We start from the raw sequence: 22,988 nt of genomic DNA on the forward strand, positions 1-22,988 counted from the left end.
TAATTTGAGGCTGGAAAAACTTAACATAGATGTAGTGATATAGCACATCCATGTGTATGTACTGTTAAGTATGTATAAATCTGTACACTGCAAAGACCCTGCATATGTGTGTGTCATAAGCTAATATTCAATTTCACTAAATGGAAATTACATTGAGGAACAAATTAAAGAATAATTATAGAAAAATATTTTGTTTTAGAAATTAATATCTAGATTTTTATTCCATATGATCATTGTTAGGTGTCTTTTTAGAATGGTATGTTAAATTCCCCCTCCTCCTTATTTCATTATAGTTTTCCTACAGTTGATTGAATATTGGTGAAACCTTTGCTGGTTTAACAGATTTTAGATAATTGTTTAAATAATCATGGAAGTATATGGATTGTGTATGGCCCTATGTTTACTACAGAAGGCTAAAGTCTCAGTTCTCAGTTTAAGTTACAGTGAAACAAGAAACTGGCTGGCTCAGGATAATGGTGTGCCTGGAACTGTTCCCATCTTGGTCCAGCAGATTGTAAATTTGCAGTAAGTTTCCAGCAGCTTTTTAGCAGCATTTGTGAAAGCAGTGATGGTTTCAGCCGAGTTTCTAGCAGCAGGTATCTACAACATAAAATCATCTCCATATTTACCACTATGAATGTATGAATGCATTATAGCTGCCCCAGGATATGTCTGTTCTGTGGACTGAGTACTTCAGTCTCAATACTGTCAATCCAGCACTTTTTCCAAGCCTTAAAAAATTAAACTGTATGATATCCAGACTGATACATATAACTTCCAATAGAATCAATTAAAACTGATCCTTATTGATGGAACATTAACTTGAGGCATCTAAAATATCCTCCTGGGTTTGCTAGTGGAGCATAACTCAAGTAGCACTGAGGGATGAATTCCTATTAAAGCACATACAAAGGCTTTGTGCTTTCCGTTCTTTCTCAATTCCATCTGTATTTTCCAGCTTGAAGATAACATGCAATGTACTTGAAAATGTACCCCAAGCCTGTCACCTTTCCAAACAAACTTGCCTCTTTCACACAACTACAGTCTTCAGCTTCTCAGAGATGATCTATCAAAACCAAGCAAACAACTATTCAAGCTCATTAACCAGCTCCTCGAAGAGCAGATGTTTGAATTATCATACGCTTTCTGCCTGGCATAGGCTTGGTTCGCTCAATCTAGATGACCTTACAGTGCCACCATGAGAATGCCTAATCAGCTCTTTCAATAAATCTGCTTATACCCTTCTCTGACTGTGCCATTACTGTGGTCATGCCCAGCATGAATGCCTGGTACCTTTACGGAATAACTGAAGATCTGATTGATTTTGATGATTTTTCTCTGTGGGATATGTGAACACTAGTAGACTAGTTGTATTAGATTTTCATTATTTTTTTGTTTTATTGCTGACAGACTATTAGACTATTTGCTTTGGCTAATAAAATTGAAGATCTGTTCCCCCTAAGGAAAACAGATTCCTAAAGCTTTGGGCATAACGAAGTGAAATAGAGGATCAAAATGTATCTGGAATGTCCTGTAATAGACTTGATACTTCCAGTCTTAACCTCACTAGTTTTCATTGTATTATCTATTGAGCAGAACTGTTTCATTTCAGATACTTTTTTATAGTTTTATTTTGATATTCTGTGTTTTTGTAGCTGGATGCAGAGTCATTCTCATATAAAATAATTAACTATTACTGACTGATCTTAAATGCTTATGGCAAGTTGTATCATCTACCCACTGTGTCTCGCTAATATCCTGGGACCAACACAGCTACAACAACAGGACAAACAATTATCTACCTAAGGCAGACATCCAGAATATAAGGCTAGCCATTGTAGGGTCATGAAGCTTTCGTCTTCCCTTCATTCTGGAATGTCATTCTGCATTTTTCTCATCACAAAGGCCTTTCCCTTGAAATGATTTCTGCCATGTTTCCTTTCTTCCAAGCTAGGAGACAGTCGTCAATGCCATTTGACTAACTGACTGAAAGGAAAGTCTAGAGTCTAGAGTAATTGACAGAAGCCAGGAGGATTCATACATTGAAATCACCATTATTACTATTTGTTTCTCAATGTCTTAATTTACAAACAGATACATTCTATCCTTGGATGTACACATGGTTCCACCGAAACTAAAAGGAAATTGGCCTAAATGAATAGGATCTAATTAAGCCTGACACTGAAGTGTTTAATGTAATGAAAGTTACTGTGAGCTAACAGGAAACTTTTCAATGATCTACACAGTAAATATTGCTACCTCTGTGCCTGATTTTGCTCCCATCAAAACTTCCATTGACTTCAGCTGGCAACAGCCTCAGGCCTTCTGTGTGTAGGCAACATATGAACTATCTAGACCACCAAGTCTTCTCAGATTCTATTGTCTGCACTGTCTTTTTGTCTTAGATTAATTACTACTCATAAAGAACTCTCAAATCCACTTTGTTCTTATTGTCCTTTTCAGATTAGATCTATTTGCACCCATATAACTATATAATTCACCATACTGTAATAACTAGTCTTGCTTTTATATAACTAAAAATCCTTCTGCTTTGACCTTTTAGTTATGTTTTGTTGTTTTCCCCAACAGCTCATAGTATTTGAAAATAGGAATAAAATTTATGCTGAACTTTGCAGAATAATATAGCTCATAAAACTACGTTGTGTTCTTAGATGCTATTTTGGCCCTATTTTACACTTCAGATACTCCAACCACAGATCTGATCTTTCAAATGTAAGGTACTACATTACCTTTAAAACAGGTTTTATTTTTCTTGTGGAAGAAAAAAATCCTTCAATTGCATCTTTTTTTTCTGTTCTTTATTTCCCAGGGGTTTACTCCATTTTTATGGTTATGCAGCATGACTGATTTTTCTGGCTATTACTTACTGTGATTATATTTTTAATTTGATTAAGCACAAATTTGTTCTTCACCTGCTCTCAGTTTTGGCCTTCTTTTCTCTTTCTTTCTATCAGGTTTCTTAACAAACACTATAAATCAGCATACTTTTTGATGACTTACATTTATATTGCACCTTTCTTCTAGAGGGATTTTAAAGGTGAAAATCATCAACAGTTCAATCATGCAAAACAGCATAACACAGCACTTTTGGGCACCTGCTGAGAGTAGCAGGCATCCTGAACTCCTATTAAAGACAGAAGGATTGAGAGCAGCCTGCATGTCACAGGATTGGGCCCTATAACAGATCCTATGAAGAATACCTTTCTGTACTTGAAACTCCATAGGCAATGTAAGGCAGACTGGACAAAGATCCTGGGGTTAATATTTCTACTACTGATAAAAGCCCTGTGTGAATATTAATGATTTTTATTAATTAATAACACATCCTTGCACATACAGGAACATCACCTCAAAGCTCTTCACAGATACTAGTGAATTAATCACCAACCATGCCTGTAATATAGGTAAGCTTTATCCTCATTTTACAGAAGAAGAAAAAAACTGAGACAGAGTTTGGTTAAGTCCGCAGGAAGTCTGTGGCAAAGGCAAGGATAGAACTCTCTTTTCCTGACTTTCAGTCCTTTGCTGGTGGTCAGGACCTCAGTTCTACTTCTTACCTGATGGTGCCTCCCACAGGAAATGCAACCTAACGCCTTGCTTGGGAGCATTCACTAAGTGCTGACTCAAGGAATAGTGTTACATCACTTCCTGACACACTTGCCTTGCGGTCTTCCATCCAAAAATTTATCGGGCTTTATGTTTATTCTGAGATGTTTTGTTCTCACCTCCCAAGATGATATGGCTGCTGGCAGTTTTCTTCTTTTTCTAAAAGACAACTGCCCACAGCTTTTTCCTGTTTTATCCATCACATATAAGAATATTTTCATTGGCATATATCCAGTCTTCATAAACATACACTGTAACCATCTCAACCTCTGGGCTTTGTTATATAACTTAGTACCTACTGATGCATGCCTGCCTATTGCCTTTCACCAGGTTCCCTATCACCCAGGGAATACTTGACAGCTCACCTCTAGATCACCAGTTTGAACCAAACTCCAGAGAGTTTGGTATTTCAATATATAATATTCTGAAAAGATACAGACAAAGGGAGGAACAGAGTTGCGAAACAAGACTTATTCTTCTTCGAGAGATGTCCCTGTGGGTGCTCCACTCCAGGTGTTTGTGCATCCCTGCGCCTTCGCTCTGGAATTTTACAGCTGTGCCCATATGGGTCGCACATGCGTGATGCCTGTCTCGTGCACCGTTGGTGGTTGAAGTATCGCGTGCGTGACCTGTACTCCTAAGTTCCTTCTCAACCGTCCCCGGCCTGAGACAAAGCTCCGCAGTCCCATTGAAAACCTGTAGTTTAATTCAGATAAGTTACCTAGTTAGTGAGTTTTTAATAGTTGTCTAGTAGTTAGGTTTCATTTATTAGCTTACTTCCTCATTTTGAAAAAAAAAATCCTTATTTTACTCTGTAGTTTAGTTCTGTGATAATGCCAGGTTCACTGGGCTTTAAGCGATGCACTATGTGCAGAGAAGTGATGCCAGTGTCAGATGGACACACTCAATGTTTAACTGTGTGGGTGAATCCCACGTTCCTCAAAAATGTGCCCATTGCAGCAAACTGAAGACTTGGGCATGAAGGGACAGGGACCTGAGGCTTAAACTCATATTAATGGAGAAATCCTTGAGGCCAGCCTCTGACTGAGGACAAGAACCCCCTTCCCAGCATGGGTCACTGGTTCCCTCAAGGTCCCCAAAATCCAAAGGACCAGCAGAAAACAGCCATTCTCCTCATCCCAAAGAGAGCTGACCAGAAAAAAATGGTAGCCAATGAGCTTGCTCTTATTGGTGCCGACAGCACTGCAGCTCAGCACCTATGATGCCTCGGGCACCTCTGGCACCGTCCACAGGGCAGACGCCGCTGGCACCCACCACTCTGGTGCCAAGGCTAAAGGCTCTAAGTTGCCTGCCTCCACTATGGCACTGTCGGTACTTGCTAAGGAGACATCACCAACAACCACTCCTGCCTCGGTGCCACAGACCAAGGCCGCCAATACCACGGTGCCGACACTAGCAACACCGGTACCTGCCCAGCACACCGCACTGCTGGGGCAATCACCACCATTCCCTGCAGCACCTACACTATCAGGATCATGCCATTTAGTGCACCACAAGGATTTGTTGGTCCTCAACTCCACAGTCTCCTCTGTCCTCCCATGTCCTCCAGTCTCCTCTGTCCTCCAATGTCTCACCGAGGCCAACGGTACCACACCAACATCTGTCTCCTATTCCATCACAGTTCTGCAGTCATGAAGATGATGAGGTGGAAGGGCAATTCTCCCCTCACCACTCTTCACCGGTCAGGACACCTGTTGCTACTGGACCATTGAGATCATGGTCCCTATACGGGCACGACATGCCTCCTTGGGATGGCTACCCATGGATGGGACCGCCCATGTCCTACCCACATCACTGGCCATATTGGAGTCTCTGGAAGTCATATAGATGACACCATAGCAGACATCCTAGCCTACACAGGAACATAGGCAAATCTCTGCCCCCACCCTCGGAGACAGTAGCGGGGGAGACAATGGCAGAGCAGGAAGAGGACACTGCTCCTGACACCTCACTACCCAACAATAATTCTTCCTTTTCACCAGATGAAGCAATTATGCCCCCACCACCAACCATGGCGGATGACTTTTCTCCATTTCAAAACCTGTTTGAAAGAGTGGCTAGTGAGCCTAAGATTGCCTTTGAGGAAATGTCAGAAACTCAGCATGAGTTAACAGACATTCTACAACCTTCTTCCTCCTCCAAGATAGCACTACCAATCAATACGGCTATCATGGAACGCACGAAAACGGTGTGTCAAACTCCAGCCACAATTCCATCAACTTGTAAAAAGGTGGTCCACAAGTACTACATTCTCTCTAAGGGATCTGAATTGCTATTCACACACCCAGCTCCCAACTCATTGGTAGTGGAAGTGGCCAACCAAAAGGGCAAACACCAGCATTTTTGCTCCACCCCCTCTGCTAAAGAAAGCAAGAGGCTAGACCTTTTTGGCCGCAAAGTATATGCATCTTTCACACTTCAATTCAGAGTGTCAAACTATGCGGCATGACTAGCCAAATATGATCACAAGAATTACGGAAAATGTATGGACTTTATTAATGACATTCCTGAGGACAAGAGACAACAGTTTAAACCCCTGGTCTCTGAAGGACAAACTATTGCAAGTATGGCTCTACAAGCCTCTTTGAACACAGCTGACAACGATGTGCTGTACACGATGAAGGATTCCGGAGCCACGCTCCAGTCCTTTGGCATCCATACACCTGCCACAAGGAGACAGTACAGGTATCAACCATATCAACGTCCTAGATACCCCACATACACACAGCAACACCAGAGACCATATGAACAATAAAGGCAGTAACGACAGAGACAAAGACCACAATGACAACACCCTCCACCACCAGTGGTGTCTCAACCTCCTCACTCCAATAAGCAAATCTGAAGTCTTGGTCAAGGGTCTGGAAGACCTCTCACCTGTTCCAGCGCGTACACTAACCATCCAGCTTTTTTGAGGCTATTTGCTCCCTTTCTACACCGATTGGGCGGCTATTACCATGGACACATGGGCCCTAGAAGTCATCCAATTGGGCTATACCATCCCTTTCCTGGCTATACTCCCCACCCAGCCCCCCTCCCCATCGCTTTTCAGGGACCCCTCTCACGAACACTTGTTACACCAAGAGGTAGATCATCTCCTCCAGTTGGGGTCAGTGGAGCCTGTGCCTGTACAACACAGAGGGAAGGGGTTTTATTCCCCCTATTTTTTAACACAAAAGAAAAGTGGGGGGTGGTGACCCATCCTCGACCTCAGGTGACTAAACAAGTTCGTGAGGAAGCAAAGATTCAGGATGATCACTTTAACAACAATAATACCGTCACTGTAGCAGGGAGACTTGTTTTCAGCCCTCGACCTGTAGGATGCTTATTTTCATGTTACGATACATCCTGTCCACAGATGGTTTCTGAGATTTACTTTGGGCACAGACCACCATCAGTACAAAGTACTATCTTTCGGCCTGTCAACAGCACCCCATGTTTTCTCCAAGATTCTCGCCATTGTAACGGCGCACCTAAGAAAACAAGGCATAATAATTTTTCCTTACCTGGACGACTCTCTCCGGAAGGCGCACTCCCAGTTAGAAGCCATTTGCTCCACGCAAACAGTGATACACTGCTTCCAAAGCCTCAGCTTTAAACATAAACACATCAACATCTTTAAACATAAAGAAATCAACACTAGAACCGAGGCATGTACCTCGACTCCAAGACAGCCAGGGCGTCGCTTCTATGAGACAGGTTCGACACAGTACAGACAATCATATCCACAGTGCAGAACAGTCCACAAATCACGGCAAACAAATGTCTACAACTCTTGGGCCACATGGCAGCATGCACATTTGTGGTCAAATATGCACATCTGCACATACGCTGCCTACACGGATGGTTAGCAACTGTGTACAGACCAAACAAACCACAAAATGAGCATACGCTTAACAATGTCCCACAAGGTCAAGGACTCGTTATCTTGGTGGACTCACCCATGCAACCTATGGTCCAGGATCCTATTTACACAAGACTCTCCATCACAGATTATCATGACAGATGCCTCCCTCATTGGGTTGGGAGCACACATGCAATGTCACACAGTACAGGGACTATGGTCCACAACCAAGACAAGCCTACATATAAACCTTCTAGAACTCCATGCCGTCCGCATTGCCTGCCTCCACTTCCTGTCATTCATTAAAATAACAACGCATAAGGGTAATAAACAGGCAAGGGAGAGCCAGATCACACTCGCTTTCAATTGAGGCTATCAAACTCTGGAATCTCTGTATCCGACACAACATCCATATCTCAGCTTCATACCTACCTGGATGCCAGAACACCACTGCAGACAAACTCAGCAGATGGTCTCCCTGTGATCACGAATGGGAATTGAGCAATCCGATACTGCAATCCGTATTCCGACAGTGGGGTCAACCACGCATTGACCTATTTGCCATTGCCCGCAACACCAAGTGTCTAAAATTCTGCCCCAGAGCGGGTCTGGGGAAGCAATCCACAAGAGATGTGTTTCTAATCAGCTGGAACACAGACCTTCTATACGCATTTCCATCAATACCATTGCTACCCAGTGATACAGAAAATAAGGATCGACAAAGCCAGAGTCATCCTAATAGCCCCCACATGGCCAAGACAACCGTGGTATCCCTATATGACACGCATGTAGCACGTGCTCCAATCACACTCCCTCTCCACTCAGATCTACTAACACAACGTGAGGGGTAGTTACAGCACCCCAACATACAGATGCTACATCTCAAGACATAGCTTCTCTATGGCTCATGATGAGCTAAACTGTTCAAACCAGGTCCAAAAGGTGCTACTCCACAGTAGGAAACATTCTACCCATAGCACCTACCTATATAAGTGGAAGAGATTTACAACATGATGCACTGCCAGACAACTGATGAAACATCTGCACCTCTCCAATTAGTCCTAGACTACCTCTTAGAACTAAAACAATCGGGCCTTTCCATCAGCTCTAGCAATCGGCTCTTTATAGCATCTGTCCATGAAGGTGTCGTAGCTGTCATGTCAATGAGACATGTGGGAGAAATAGGGGCACTTATGGCAGACCCACCATATATGATCTTTTTTAAGGATAAAGTTACATTACGTACCCATCCCAAATTCCTACCCAAGATACATTCATCTTTCCACATTAATGAACCTATACAGCTTCCAACTTTCTTCCCTAAGCCGCATGCAAACTCGTTCGAAACTATAGTGCACACCCTGGACGTTAAAAGAGCACTGGCTTTTTACCGGGACAGAACCAAGCCATTTCGGGCTACTCCAAAACTCTTTGTAGCCATAGCAGAACAATCTGGGGGTATATCCATATCCACACAGAGACTCTCTAAGTGGATATCTGGATATATTTGCCTATGCTACCAATTAAAAGGTACTCAACCCCCGTTAACAATTGGGGCGCACTCGACCAGATCTATATCCACTATATCTATATCTATATATCCACAGTGTTCCTAAACAACTTTCCCTTGATAGACATATGTAAGGCCGCCACCGGGGCCTCCGAACACACCTTAGCCAAACATTATGCAATCACGCAAGGCCCTAAAGCAGATACCTGACTTGGTCAAGCGGTACTCTCCACGATTATCGTACCCACTCCGAAGCCCCAACCATCCTAAAGGACACTGCTTTACAGTCACCTGGAATGGAGCACCACCACGAGAGAGGGACATCTCTCTCGAAGAAGGGAAGGTTACTCACCTTGTGCAGTAGCTGAGGTTCTTTGAGATGAGTCTCCCTGTGGGTGCTCCACTCCAGGTGTTGGTGCATCCCTGTGCCTTTGCTCAGAGAATGTTACAGCAGTGCCTGCCTCACGTGCCATTAGCAGTTGAAGTATCGCATGCGTGACCCAGACTCCTCAGTTTCTTCTCCACCACAGAGCCTGAACCAGCTCCGAAGGAGAGGGGAGGAGGGTAGGTAGTGGAGTACCCATAGGGACTCTCGTCAAGGTGAGTAACCTTCTCTTCTCTTTCCCAGTTTTTTTCTCCATATTCCAACCCTTGCCCATTTTACAACTACTGTAACTTTAAACTAGTTGAAAGTTCAAGCTTTGGGTTTTGTAAATCTTAATGACAACTAAACACTTTTATAAACTCACTTAATAACATGAAAAATAACAGTTCAAACATTTATGAAGTTTTCTGAAATGTGACCATTTTCTTCTTTCACTCCCAATTAGTAGTGCACAGCTTCCAATCTCTTGCTTAACATGAAATTTTCTAAAATTAGATTTTGCTGGTGATTTAATAGCCCCCAAATTGTATGTCAACTTTGCCTATAATACTCAAACTTGGCATTCTGTTAGATAAGATCCACACTGGGAATAAATGCAGACTACTAACCCAAAGGCACTCTCTGACTTTGAAACAAAATGAGACATTCTTGTTCTGTTTTTTCAGATATACTGCAACAAGCAGAGATCATTTAACCTCTCTCCCTTAAGGGATAGTCAAATATCTTCTACCTGAAATTAAATTTTCTTTATGATAATATAAAGAATGCTACAGATGACTGGATTCTCTGTAAAAAGCATAGATATGTCTGGTTTTTTTAATCTACATTACCTGTTTTTTCAACTAAAAACACTTCAGTTATTACCAGGGTTTGCTGGAGGGGATTTATTTATAAGCATGTTTAACTTAACACGATCAAGAAACAACCTAAAAGGCACAGTAGTAGTTGCAGTAATTCAATTTGTACTACATTTAACTTGTGGGAATAAAGTAGCTCTTTTCTCTCAAAGTATGTCTGCACTTCGAGAGGGGAGTGTGATTCCCAGCCCAAGAGGCATATTTGCCCTAGTTCTCATCAAGCTAGCACACTAAAAATAGAGTGTGGGGCTAGATGCCCTGAGTATGTACCCATTTGAGACCCTGTGCATGTTCTCAGGGTGACTCACTTGCTCTGCTGCTGCCATTGCTGCTACATTTTATTTTTAGCGTGCTATCTCTGATCGAGCTAGCACAGGTATGACTCCTGCAGCTGGGAATCACACACCCCAGCTCAAAGTGTAAAAACACTCTAAGCAGTTTGAAAATCAGCACAAGAAAGAAATTATTCCATTCTGGGGTTTTATTGGCACAAAAATAACGTTCTGGATACTGATTTGCTTATAACTTACATAGGAATAGCATAGGTGATTAAAATATTTGAGTCAGCTCCTTTTTTCTTCCATTGTCTGTCCTCTGACAGATGATCTGTGGCTTCAAGGTGGAGGTGAAGTCCCACTTGCTAAACAATCTTACTACCACACATAATAGTGACACCATTTTTTTTGCATGTTTATACTTTCTATGAGGATGCTTTGTGTGTTCACTTTCAGGGTAATGTATGTAATGTCCATTTAAAACCATTAGCATAAATCAAATGTGAGGATTTTGTGACAACTCGGTGATACACCCAGGTGTGCAGAGTAAGACATTTCCTCAAGTTAGTGAAAAGAAATGTTGCCTCTAAACCTATCACAGTGTATTTGGTGTTTATTGAGACATACGTACTTTTTGATTCTCATTAGAATTATCTCAGGTACATGCTGGCCAGGTTGCCAGGTAGTAGTCCCCTAATGCAACGTTTCCTAATCTTTCAGGACTGGTGACACTTTCCAGACTAAGGACTATTTGGTAGCCCCCTTACTATAAGCAGGTGATAATGAGTAACCATGTTAATAGTAGAAATAACTACACTGCTGGGCACATTTAAACAGTTCCACTGGTACCAGAGACACTCCCTATCTGTAAAATGGAGAATTTCACCAGAAGATAACAGTGCAGCTGGTCTCTGTGGTTTGCTCATGTTTGCACAATCTCCCACTTTTCATATAATACACTCCCTCCCTGAGACAAGGTAAAGACATCAGTAGTACCTGACACTCTGTAAAATATATTGAAGCAAATAGCTGATGATGGAGGAAGTGTTGCAAGCTGTTTTAACAGTCATTTTTGTGTGTGTACTTAAAGTGTTAAAGTAAAGGGATTAATTAGGGAAATGTATAATCCTTGTCATATAAATACACACACATATTAAAACAATAAAGGCAGATGATAAATGCCCCTGATAAATTCTTATATACCATATATACTCGTTCATAAGCCGAATATTTTTGGTCAAAAAATGACACATCAAAGAGCGGGGGTCGGCTTTTAAACGTGTCTACACCAAAATTTGATGATTTTAAACTCTATGGAATCCTTGAATTGAATATCTAATACATTGTCATTTTGTTTACCTGGAGCGTCTGCAGGCATGGAGACCCTCAGCTCCCTGGAGCCACGGTTTGCCGTTCCCAGCCAATAGGAGCTGCAAACTGCGGACACTGGGTGCTGAGGGGCTCCGTGCTTGCAGACACTCCAAGTAAACAAAACGTCCCAACGCGCCAGCAGCTTACCCTGATGGGCCGGGAGCCAAAGTTTGCCAACCCCTGAAATATAGGGTCGGCTTATGAAAGGGTCATACAGTTTTTGCTATTTTTACCTAACCACCATGGGGGGTTGGCTTATAAACGAACGGGCTAATGAACGAGTATATACAGTACTTACAATGTTTTATCATTAAGACTATTATAAGTGTGTTATTGATTATGCATATGAAGATATTACCAATCTATCATATGTTCTACACTTCACAAAGAATTACTAAAGGAGTATCAAACTCAGCCTGCAATTCAGTAAATACATATTTTAGGGCCTTCACCTCTTATCGTAAGTAATGTAAATTATACCTCAGAATAATTTGTATAGTAAATGGTAAGCAAAAAAAAAAGTTCATTTTCAGAAAACATTCCTAAGGTTACTAATCACAATAAACCTTCCATCAGCTGAGAAAGAATGCTGAGAACTGCTATTGTTATCTGTGACTGTCTAAATGATAGATACAGATAATATCAGTTATCGTGTTATGTCATTTTACTGATGCTCTCAGAATTATGCAGAGTTGGATCAGCTAGTGAAGGGTCATGAAGGAGAACTCACTCATCGGAACTAGTATCAAAGGGAGAATGGCATAAATTATCAATAATGAATACATATTTCAAATACTTTTTTCCCTGGATTAGGTGTGTGTAATAATTTTATAATTCCAAGATTGGGAGAATGTATTATATTTGTATGGAGAAAGATAATCAAGTGAAAGTTAAAATCAGTCCACAGAGCCAATTTAATGGCTTTGGACACCCTTTTTTTTTTTTTTTTTTTTTTTTTTTCAAAATTGAAAGAAGACCTCCATATATCTCCCATACCTTGTCTGTTCCTCTTCAGCATCTCCACTGAATCTTCTTGTCTCCCACCTCACTCCCATTCTTGTTCTACCACCAACTCGACTTCCCTGATACACTATGAAGCACATCAGGGAGCTGAGATATGGGGGAGACTGGGCTACTGATGAACAGGAATGTTCAGGGGCAGGAAATAACAGGGTTTAGGTGAAAATAAGTGGGCCATGAGCTGCAGAGCCTGGGTTGGCAGAAGTAGAGCAGAGACCCTATCCTTCTGTTTGCTGATGATCAATTAGAGTAGGCTCATCAGAGCTCAGCTCCTCTCTGATGATTCCTGAGTAGTTCATTGGAGCAGTGAGCTCTTTATTCTGTTCCTACCACCCCAAGTGACTACACTGGTACAATTAACACTTGAGCAGCCTTAGCTCTAATAATTGAAGAGGGGATAGGAGAAATATATTGAATATGCAAAATATTTTACTAAATTAAGAAATAAAAAAAAATCTCAGTCCTACATTTTCAAAATATTTGTGAAGGTATTTAGAACTATTTTCCCCCAAGTCTTCTGGGAGTGGTTCTCTTAAGTGTACATAATAGTCTGAATGTGTGTAGTGGAACAAACAGTATGTACTAAGGTGCTGCTGACATGATTGCTTTCTCATGACAATTACCCTGTGTATTTTTTGTATTTTTGTGGTAGCTTGCAAGTCTCCTTTTTGTCTCCTTACCTGTGAATATTAAATGTTTGAAACCTAAATAAAAAGTTCAAAATACTAGTCCCTCCCCCCCCAACGCACTCCACTACAGGGAAGATGCAAGATGCAGGGAAATTAATACTATCCAGCTGATAACCATCTGGTCTCTCTAGAGAGGAATACTTGCAAAGACTAAGATGTGACAGAACAGAGTGAGAGCTATATTGAACAGAGACTGGATGTTCTTCATGGAAACTGGGGAACAGGCTACCGGATTGGAGAGTAAACTAGCCAGTGGAAACTAGTACTGAAGAGCAGGAACTGATTATAAACCAGATGATAAACTTGTTAAAATATAAGCTAGTATGTAGAGTATGTTGCATCAAAGAAATATTTTTTCATTAGTCCTTGGTTGTGTGGAACTCTGGGAAATTAGTTAGTTCTTTCTGTTATGAATCATAAAGGTGTTTGATCCAGAACTTTTTCAGATCTAATGAGCCAGATTTTATGCTGCATTACTCTAGTAAAGTAAATGGAATTATTCCTGCAGAGAATTTAGCCAGGTAAGGATAGAGTTGTCATATGGCATCGCCTGTTAAATAAGTAAGGTAACAGTAAATTGGTTTAAACTATTTAGCTCTTCTGTGTTTTGAGAATACGAACAAAAAAATCCATAAAGGCAAAGTAATTTTTAGTCAGTTCTCTATCTCCAGTCTAATTTTGCTTATGTGGAAGAATGAATATATAAGAACATAAGAATGGCCATGCAGGGTCAGACCAGTGGTCCACATAGCTCAGTATCCTGTCTTCCAACAATGGCCAAAGCCAGATGCTTCAGAGGAAATGAACGGATGAAGGCAATTTTCAAATGATCCATCCCCTGTCATCCACTCCCAATTTCTGGCAGTCAGAGGCTTAGGGACCCCCAGAGCATGGGATTGTGTCCCTGATCATAACTTAACCTGTCCTCCATGAACTTATCTAATTATTTTGGGAACCTGGTTATAGTTTTGACCTTCACAATATCCCCTGGCAACAAGTTCCACAGATTGATTGTGTTGTGTGAAGTACTTCCTTATGTTAGTTTTAAACCTGCTGCCTGTTAATTTCACTGGGTGACTCCTGGTACTTGTGTTATGTGAAGGGATAAATAACACTTCCCTATTTACTTTCTTCACACCAGTCATTAATTTATAAATCTCTTTCATATCCCCCCTTAGGCATCTATTTTCTAAACTGAACAGTCCCCGTCTTTTTAATCTCTCCTCATATGGAAGCTGTTCCATACTCCTAATCATTTTTGTTGGCCTTCTCTATAACTTTCTCAATTCTAATATATCTTTTCTGAGATGGGGTGACCAGAACTGCACACAGTATTCAAAGTGTGGAGCTACCATGGATGTATATAGTGGCATTATCATATTTTCTGATATATATGATATATACAGATGTTAAATTGATTCCACATGGTCCTAGCAGTTCACTTGTCTTCTGCCAGTGTACTTCAGACAAGCAAACTTTACTACAAAGTGTCATTTACTCTGTAGATACAGAAAACTGTAGAAAGTATAGGACAAGTTGTGGCTGGTCCTTGTGTGGATCTCCAAGGAAAAGGAAGGATGCAAGAAATGTAAGTCACCTGTGAGCCAGTCTACTCCTTAGAGCACTAGCCATCCATAAAGGGGCAGGAAGCATATGGGGCCATGGAATTGCACCTCAGCTCTTCACATACCAAACAATGGAGCTGGCTGGCCATGCAAGGGAGAAAACTAAAGGAAAATGACAGTGGGTACACTCCATCTGTGTGCCATGGGGCCTTGGAGTAGGAGTTCAATTCTCATGCAGTGAGTAGGAGTTCAATTCCTGACTCAGCCACAGACTTCCTGTGTGACCTTGAACAAGTCAATTAATCTACCCTGTTCCTCAGTTCTCCCTGCTGTAAAATGGGGATAGTACTTCCCTACTTCACAGGGATATTGAGAGGATAAAATCCATTAGTGATTGTGAGACACTCAGATGCCATGGTGATGAGGATCCTATAAGTACTTAGATAAATGTACCCTCCACCGTGTCCTTGCTCGAGGACTGTGGTACTCTACCACCCTCAACACAGGGCTGTTCCCAAAAGCCAGGTAAGAGCCCTTAGCACCCTTTGCAGATGCTGTTATACACTATAAAACCAAACTTAGAACTAAAATACATTTTACTGTGCTAATATCCACTGGTCATGTTGCCAGCTACAATGAGAAGAGGGGGAAGTTGAAGTAAATTAGAGTGAGTTTCCCAAGGCGGTTGTGTCTCTTTTCTTCAATCACCTTCCCACCTCTAGCATCTTCAGTGCATTGCGATCTGCCCTCACTAGAGTAGTCAGTTATTCATACAGCTGTAGTACAATCAATCCCACGCTCCTTTCACAGTCAAAACTTCCACTGAATCACAGGTAAAGGGAGGGTATGCAGAAGGAGCTGGCTGTGAATCAGGAAATTAGAGGCAAACATTTTTTTGAATAGTATTCAAATTTTATATATATTTTCATCATTTTTATGACTTAGCTAGGGTGTGTTAATGTTTTCAGATAGGAATTAAGTGTAGGACACAATAAAGAAATATGTCTAAAAAAGTGTTTTTTTCTCTTTTTTAATCAGTTTCACTCATTTCACAGTACACAGTATATGCCAATTTGCTCTTTTCATGCAAATTGTTCAAATGATAGTTTATTTTTTAAAAATTGAAAACAGAAAAATATAAGAGTACCTCTACACTAAAAACTTAAGTCGACCTATATGAGGTCGTCTTACAGCCACCACAATAATTACTGTGATGGTGCATGTTCACACTACGCTCCTTGGGTTGATTGGTGCGCGTCCTCACCAGGAGAACTTCCACCAACCTAAGAGGGACAGTTTGGGAGCTGAGAGCCCAATCTCTCAGCTCTGCTGGCAACTCCCTGCCGGAAGCCTGGCTACCCACAGGCTTCCGTCAAGCTGCCCCTCCCTCGGCTCTCTGTTCTCCCCTGGACACTGTGTCATCCTAACTACACTGACATAGACGCTATGCCTCTTGTAGAAGAGGAGTTATGATGTTGGTGTAGTAGGACACTTACATCGGTGGGACAAGGCCGTAGCGTAAACACTAACATAATTAGGTTGACGTAAGCTGCCTTATGTTGACCAAATTGTGTAATGTAGAGCAGGCTATAGTTTTAACCTTCTCGCCTATCCTATGACATCCCTCCCACTACACTTCTTAGAATCACATTTGACGTTTTCATAAAGTGAGGGTGCTGATAAATTCATGGAAGCCTGTAAACCCCAGGAACAAGTGGGAAAAGCAAATGACTCCACAGAGGACAGAATAAACGGCATTCAGTGTGTTTATGCAAAGAGTCATCTGCCTACGTCTTTTATTATAAATTGATACACTGAGATTATTTCAGTTATTTGCTATATAACCTTATTTTTGCTAACACCTTGCATTCCCAATCAGCTTGAAGCAGGATATGTAATTTATAACTTGCACACAAGCTCTGTCAGACTAGAAACAAGCCAGGTCATCCGGTGGCTGATTATTTTAACACAGACCAGTTAGACCTGCTCTGATTCTCTTCATCATCAAATATTTCTGTCTGTGCTAACAACAAGTTATTTTATTTAAAACTTGCTAAATCAGCTTTCTTGCAAGGTTAACACAGGCCATTGTAATGAATGAGCACAGGAAAAGGGAGCAACGTACTGTGTGGGAGTTAGCTTAGATGTAGGACAAGAAAATGCAAAACAAATAAATGGGTAATTACTTGCAGTCTTGTAATGCACACTGGTACTATCAAAAACTGGTATGAAAATTAAATTTCACATCTGGAAAGAACGTACTGTGAAACTTAGAATGGAGAGTGGTAATTTTCTTAAATAATCCTAAATAGTCAGGATAAAGAGAATCAAATGCAAAATGCATTCTTCTCAGAGTCCAAATGAAAGGTGGTTGAGGAATGCAGCCCAGGAACCATCAAGACTGTTCTCCCTTTGATTAAAATGTGTCACTATTTGTGTGCTGAATGTACCATTTGGAATGCAGTTAACTCATATGGCCAGGGCTGTCTGTGTTCATCCTGTCCCCAACATTCATTTTTTCTCATTATATATATCCAGTCATGATCTTACCACCATCTATAGCTCATCTTTAGTAGGACTAAAAATATAGAATGGAATTAAAAACCCTCCCACAAAGAGGATGGAAATATAAGGCATGTGTCACTGTAGCAGAGAAACAAATTCAGAGAAGCAGGAAAAAGACCTCAGCAGAAGCACCTTGGCTCCTACAGAGAGAGGCAATAATCTAATGTCCATGCTTGTCATGTTATAACATCACATAATTTAATACAGTAATTCTTTAAGGTATAATTTGTGCATTATAACTCTGTGGGGCAAATAGCTTTAATTCTTATTCTTGTGTTTAATACAAAGCAAAAATGATCTCAGTCTTGGAATACCTGTAGCATCTTGTTTATTATAACCATAAGCATCTGCATGATGTATGTTAAGTACAGAAAAAGTAACAACCATCGTGTGCTGCCCAATGCCAACATCCCTCAGTACAGATAAAGAAAAACACTGTGGAGTTTCAGAATATGTAAGGATACAATAAGCTTGCCAATACAGGTATTTCCTAAACAGGGTAGACCTGGATTTCCATCCTCTGGGGTGTGTTAGGGGAAGGGAAACTGTATATGGGGCCTAATCCATGTCCATGCCCACAGTCCAAGTAAACCATATTAGATGGATTTATTACAGTTGAAGAATGGAGCATGTTTGGACAGAATCCTTCCTCACATCAAGGAGGAAGAGGAAAAGTACTTACTCAAGCCAGGAGAAGAAGCAGGATCTCTCCTTTTACTTTTAATGGAGGAAGGGGGAGCAGTGTTTCCTTCCATGCTCTTTCTTACTTAATCTCTGTTTTCCCTAGGCCAAAGGCACAATGGCATCCCCTGCCTGCCCAGAGTTCTAACAGTGTACCTTGGAGGTGCATGCTTAGTGCACTTGGTATTTAGAGAACTCTAGGGGGTTACAGCATCCTCTGTGCAGATGGAATGTTCAGCGATTTTAGCAGCAAACCTCTAACCGGCTGAACTGAGTATGTATAAATGGTGATTTTTCAGAGATTTATAACTGAGCCAAATCTGAGCTAGTTCCATAGGGAACAGCACAAGGCATGTCACTGACTCCAGGACCATCATCCTACCAAATATGAAGTTCCTGTTCTAAACTCTGGAGGTGTTAAAGCTCTTCAAAGAAACAGTTGGAAAAATGTTTTAACAGTAGCAACACTACCTATTTTACCCTAGCCCCCTTCCAAGAAATGACAGAACTATTTTTGCTGAAATATAAGTAAATAAATTAAATTAAATCAATTCAAACTAGAGCAAGTGCAGAAAATTTGAGCCTCCAAGTTTCAAATTTGCCATAGTTTTATGCAACTAAAAATATAAAGGCTTGTAATGGAAAGTGTTAGGAAACCTTAAGTACAGATATCACCATCAGCTCTGCCTGTAATAATAAGCAATAGAAAAATCTTTGAATTAAAGAAATGTTACCCCTGTGCCCTCCAAACGCCCACACATACACACCTTCTCTCACACTCACACAAACCAAGCTGTTTCCTTTCATACCGAAGAAGAAAACGCTATATTTTATTAGCACATATAATTATAATATGAAAGGCTTCAAGACAGTTTATGGTTCCAAGTTGTACAGTGTTCTATTGGTAAAGGCACACATGTATGATCCTGTGAATTATTACCCTGAAGGGTGCCTTTGTAGAAGTGGTGGGAGCAAGGCCAAAATGCCCCCTCCCTCTCTGTGCCTGGTTAGTCTGGTAGTGAGCCAGCTGCCCTCTCCTCTGGTGTCACAACAGCCCCTGATGGGTGAAAGATGTAATTGCAGTACTTCTCTGGTAGGATCTATTATTCTGCTGGGGAGGGGGGTAATCTGCAAGGAACATGAATTCTTCACTTATATTTCTTTTGTTAAAAAGGGGATATGGCCCTCCCACTTTTAAAAGTGTGGGGGGGCATAGCCCTCTGCCCCATGCCAATTCTGGTGACAGTGCCCTAATCAGCATCTAACAGCAGTTGAAATTAAGACATATGCTTTTAAAAGGCCTGATTTAATTAATATGGACCTGATCCTCCCCCCTTACTCCATAAGCCTTCTCATTAATGCCAATAGGATTATTTGTGGAGTAACGTACTAAATATGAGTAAGGATGGAAAAATTAGGTCCTAAGAGAGACCTGTCTTGTGAAGAGTTTCCCTCTTTCATTGGACTGACTCTTACTCTACTATTGATATTATTGCAATGTCCTAAGGACTAAATTTAACCAAATGCTATGGCATCTCATACGGTCAAGATTTAGTTCAGTTCACAGCATATTTTACTTTTTTTCTATAGATTTTTCCCTAGTATTGCCATTTTTGAATCTATTGTCCCCTGTTGGGTCTTCAGCAGTTCATTTCCGGCTTTTATCTTCTTGTTCCTTTGGAACTAAATCAACAAAACAGTCTGGCATACTAAATCACTTACTCTTACAGTTGAGGGTTGGGTTTTTTTTAATATGAAAAAAAAAATACTCAGAAAATCCAGTTAAGGCAGCCAGAGAAAGGACAAGTTGCCTTTTTCTTGTAAAGGAACAGTATGAATGTTAAATATGCTGAAGGTTATGCAGTGAATACAGAAGACCAAAGGGCCAAAACACTTTTACAGCTACATTAAGTAGCAAATGGAGCTGCACAGAAATGTTCAGTTTAAATTCAGGCTGAGCTGCAAAAAGCCAGTATACCTCATCTCACCTTTCACAAGTTCTTGAGCTAAAATGTGAGCTAACATTTTGCCACCTGCAAGTTTCACAGTACAGTGCCATTGCATTCAATATCTTATTATTTTGTCTTATGGCAGAAATGGGCCAAAGTTGTAAAAAATTCATTTAAAAAATAAACTGCCTGTTAACTGGAAAAAGTATAGGTGTATGTCTGGTACTATCCAAATATGGCTGCAAGGGTTTGAACTTGGAGAAGGGCAAAAGTTGAAGTCTGGAGATTGGAGTCAGGGAACTCCTGAAAAGGGCACATACTTGCCAGAACTTATCAGCTCATGTCTGACCATTTCGACGCCTCCTTTTCTGCTTCCCATCTTTCTCCATTAGTCATTGTCTTCTTTAACTAAGGAACCTGCCAATCAGTCCAGCAAAGACTGTTAGACTCTAGAAGACTCTAAGGTGCATTTCAATACAGATATGAGATCTTTTGGGGTCAGGAACTGAGAGAGACAGAACAAGCTAATTCCCTATCATTTAAACCTGCAAAAATCAGAAATAACTTCAATGGAATCAAATGAGTTGCATCCATTTTACATGAGATATGAGATCAGCATCAGGAATGGAGAGGTAGTAGAATCCAAAACCTTAAAAATGGAGGTGGGTTCTGTTCATGTTGGTCTGAAATGTGGATTGTGGCTCAGGCCATTTAATTCCACCACCTTCCTGTTCAGCCCTCATGATCTTCTAATCCAGGGGTTCTCAAACTGGGGGTTGGGACCCCTCAGCGGGTCACGAGCTGTCAACCTCCACCCCAAATCCCGCTTTGCCTCCAGCATTTATAATGGTGTTAAATATATAAAAGAGTGTTTTTAATTTATAAGGGGGGGGGTCACACTCAGAGGCTTGCTATGTGAAAGGGGTCAGCAGTAAAAAAGTTTGAGAGCCACTGTTCTAATCAGTGTTCAGCAGCTGTCATGTGGCATGATGTAGAAACTGCACTTCTCCTCCTCCCCGCACGAAATGAGAGAGATACAATGAAAGCGGTGAGAAGAAAATAAAGTTAATGAATCATGCTGTAGATTTTTCTTTCTTTAAAAGTTTCCAACACAAACCCACTTGCCTAATAATATTTGGCCTGGAGCATATATTACATCAGCAGCATGCATACAGCTGTTTATATGTTGGACACAGGTGTTTGATTTTTTTTTCTGCCTGACCAGACAGCAGCATTTTAAAAAAAGATAAAATAGAAAAACCCACCTGATAGTTGTTTACTGGAAGACATAGTAACATTTATTGAGCTAATCCTCCTCATGCTACTTCCCTGCTCACCCTCATTTTCTGAATTGCAAATGAAAGAGGCAGATATGTAATGGAGAAAATTTCCTGATTCATCTTAAATGCACAACACATATATATAATTAACTAGTTACAGCTTCACCAGCAACACTGAAGATGCACATGGAAAGAATATTGAATTGTGAGTAATTCAGGCAAAGAAGATCACCTTTTCCCATAGCTGTCCACATCTGACATCTTAGTTTTGAACACATCAAAACTGGAAGAATGATGTTGTAGACAGGGCAATGGTTTGGAACTCAAAAGACCTGGGTTTAATTCCTCACCAGGCTAAAATTTCTGTGTGTGACATTGAGAAATCAGTTAATCTATCCTCTCCTCGGTTTCCCATCTACAAAATAGGGATAGTACTCAGAGTGGGTCTTGTAATGATAAAATTCATTACTGATTGCAAGATGCTGAGATACTACCATAGCTAAAGTAAAAAAGCTAAAAGCCTATCCCCAAACCCACTGATATTTTAACAGAGAAGCATATTTGGAGGCAGATTAGCTTTGCTTGAACCATCCACTTTTCTCTTTGGGGCCACTGAGGAAGCAGTCCAGCTGTGTTGTGTTTAATTGTACTCAGCCATAAGTTTACCACTTTGTTATACTAATTTTACTCCAGTTTGACTCCATTCAAATCAATAGAATTATACCATTTTAAAACCTGCAGTAATGAAATGGATAATAGCAAGGCCTCCAGAACATCTGTTTATGAGAACAGCCTCCTAGTGGCCTCTGTTTGTACATGTTGGAAGTATGGTGTTGTGAATGCCCTTGAGATGGTATCTTGCAATACTACCAATAGACAGTCTTTCCTTTCAAATATTTCACTTCTTCCTCCCAGTGTAGTTCTGAAGGGCAATTTGTTGGTCCAAGCCTTACAAGCATACAATTTGTAATGCAGCTGGATCAGAACTTCACTCGCATAGCTAGCCTAGCCAAAATGGTCTCAGGTTGACTGTGATAATCCTACTATATTCCCAGTACTCTAGGAATCATGCAGGAAGTTATTCACAACTACACTTGAACAATGTGACTAGAACAATGGATGTGTATAGTCACCATCACTACTGTATTGCCCCGTTTGTCTGTACAATAAAGCTAAAACTTAAAGGCTCTGGGAGAAATTGTGAGAAATGAAGTCCATAGGCGTTTTGTCATTGACATCAGTAGAGCCAGAATTTCACCCTCTGCAATGCAGTCACACTCCACAAAGTCTTGTTAAAATTTTTACTGTACACAGTGGACTGAAATGAGTTAACATTTTTTTAATGAGAG

Source organism: Terrapene carolina, unplaced genomic scaffold (genome assembly GCF_002925995.2).
Source record: "Terrapene carolina triunguis isolate 2854851 unplaced genomic scaffold, T_m_triunguis-2.0 Scaffold42, whole genome shotgun sequence".
Classification (NCBI taxonomy): domain Eukaryota; kingdom Metazoa; phylum Chordata; order Testudines; family Emydidae; genus Terrapene; species Terrapene triunguis.